Source organism: Arachis duranensis, chromosome 7, assembly GCF_000817695.3.
Source record: "Arachis duranensis cultivar V14167 chromosome 7, aradu.V14167.gnm2.J7QH, whole genome shotgun sequence".
Taxonomy (NCBI): domain Eukaryota; kingdom Viridiplantae; phylum Streptophyta; class Magnoliopsida; order Fabales; family Fabaceae; genus Arachis; species Arachis duranensis.
The window spans coordinates 51,260,403-51,263,218 of record NC_029778.3 but is presented as its reverse complement, the minus strand read 5'-3'; positions in this window follow the sequence as shown (position 1 = coordinate 51,263,218).

The window sequence follows — 2,816 nt, the reverse complement described above, 5'->3', positions numbered from 1 at the left end:
CGTTTGTACGAAGGGATTTTCTGTTAGTTTAGAATCTATACTCACAACGCGACTATATTTTTACAAAATTCTTTACTAGCAAAAATCCTAACGTCAATCATGCATGAATTGACTAACCACACTAACTGCATAGGCTATGTCAGGCCTGGTGTGTGATAAGTAGATGAGTTTTCCCACAAGCCTCTGGTACTGTGTCTTCTCCACCTTTGGGCTTTTCTCATCATTTCTAATTCTATGATTTTGCTCTATGGGCACTCCAGTGATCTTATAATCCAACTTACCAATCTCTTTGAGGAGATCTAGGATATATTTTCTTTGGGAAATAAAGATGCCTTGTCTAGAGAAAGCAACCTCTATCCCAAGGAAGTACTTTAACTTGCCAAGATCCTTCATCTCAAACTGAGTAGCTAACTTTTCTTTCAAAGTCTGTTTTTCTAAATCATTATCACCTGCAATAATCATATCATCTACATAGACCAAGAGTAGAGTGAGTTTGCCTTCCTGTGAATGTTTTATAAACAGAGTATGATCACCTTGGCTTTGTTGATACCCTAAAGATTTCATAGCTTGAGTAAATCTTCCAAACCAGGCACGAGGTGACTGTTTAAGACCATACAAAGCCTTTTTTAGCCTGCACACCTTATTTCCTTCACTAGTGATACCATATCCTAGTGGAATCTCCATGTACACTTCTTCTTCCAAACTTCCATGCAAGAAGGCATTTTTAACATCAAACTGATGCATCTCCCAACCAAAGTGTGCTGCTAAGGAGAGGATAATCCTAACAGTATTCATTTTTGCCACCAGAGTAAATGTCTCCTCGTAATCGATCCCATAGGTTTGGGTATATCCTTTTGCAATCAACCTTGCTTTATACCTATCCAGTGTGCCATTAGATTGATATTTAACTGTGTATATCCACCTACAACCCACTGCTTTCTTGTCCGTTGGTCTCTCTACAATCTCCCAAATCTCGTTCCTTTCTAATACAGAATTACATTAATTAGATAGTGAAAAGTCATACATAGAATTATCATACGTAAATTGAAGGTCCTTTGAGGTTTAATTATTTTACAAAACAAAAGTAAGCTCACATAGTTGTTTTTGCATCCACTTTGTTCAGTTTTTAGCAGACAAAAAAGGCGCAAGAGTTAACTCATATCATTGATGTGGTACTACTATGGTCAAAAAGAAGAAAATTTTTGTGTTGAACATTTGTTTTGTTCATTTATCAATGTTGTAGATTCTATGACCAACAGGTCGTAGACTCATAGTGAAGGTGCACAACAATATTACATTTGTTGCTAGGCTCACCCTCCTCATTACCATTAATATTGTCAAATAAAATGGAAAAGATTTGTCAAATCAGGTGATCCTTCTTGCTACTGTATGCTTGTCAATTCTCATTTCCAAATGTGTTTTTATCATGATATTGACTCAATGTGTACTTTCTATATTGTAGCATGACTACACCTAAGGACGCTTTACGATGTAAAAAAAGATTTGTTTGTCTATGAGTAATTGTAAGTTCTTTTATCTGGTATAGTACAAGTCAGTTAATATTATGAGATATTGATTCTGATTTAATATTTATGTGTTTTGCTGCTCCTGCTTCTATAGTTCATCCTGAAAGTTGAAATCCTATGTGGTTTGTTTCAAGGTCAGATTGATTTTAGTTATGATGTTTCGTTATGCGATTTATTTTTTAATTTATTCATTTAACTTTTGAATTGTGGTTATATGCTTTTACACAAGTAACCTGTATCTGAGAGTAGTTGTAGATGTTGGTTACTTTTCTAAACAACTTTCTAATGGTCTATACTGAACTTTCTAATTTACGAATGCAGCATACTCACATGGCTTCTTTCATTCATGGTGAGTACTTTCTTTGTATTCTAATTAAATTCTTATTCTTTCCATTTTCTATCTTATTTCTTTGTTTGGAAAATAGTTGTTTTGGCTCATCAATCTGAGTTATGGGGTAAAAAATGCAAGTTATTGTTCCTTTATAACTTTAGTAGCTTGCAATTGGTACCTTATCATGTATAGAGATTTTTTTACGAGTTTTTGATATTTGATAGACTTCATTCTTTTAGATGGACAACACCCAACCACCAGCAGTGTAAACATCACCACCGCCGAGAAGCAGCGTTTAACAAAATCATCCCTCTCTTTTAATTACAAGAAGTAGGTCTATTACATCATCTTTTCACAAGTCACCATAAAATTTAACAAGGTCTCTACAATGTCTTCCATTTTCACCATTAACTATTCTCCATCTTTGGAGTTGTAATGGCATTACTATTGCTTCAGCTCTGATATCTTTATAGGTATATAAGGGTCTCTCTATAAAGGGTTCTTCTAAACTGGCTCCATAATATGTTCTTGCTTAGGGTTTTGTATAGGAAAATGATGATGGACATGGAGGCTGTGCCATGTTTTTTTTTTTTTGGATGATTTTCTCCTTTGTGTTTATGTTGTCAGTTTCTTGGTACTTTTGGTAGTAAATGCTATAAGAAAGTTTCAAGCTTTGATACTCTTGTACCTCTTGAATCTGTTGAGGTTCAATCTTCTTGTAGTGTTGGTTGGTGAAACACTCTTACATGTGGTGTCATAAGTGTGATCTGCACTTCACATTTTAAAATGGTAAATTAAGTAGATGTTTATTTCGGTACGACATACCTATATGTTTAAAATATAAATAAGTAGTAATAAATCATGTGAAATTTATTTTCTATACCAGTATTTAATTTTTTTGTTTAAAATATATATTATATCATTTTTTAAAATATTTTTTATTTAATTTTATAAAAAAT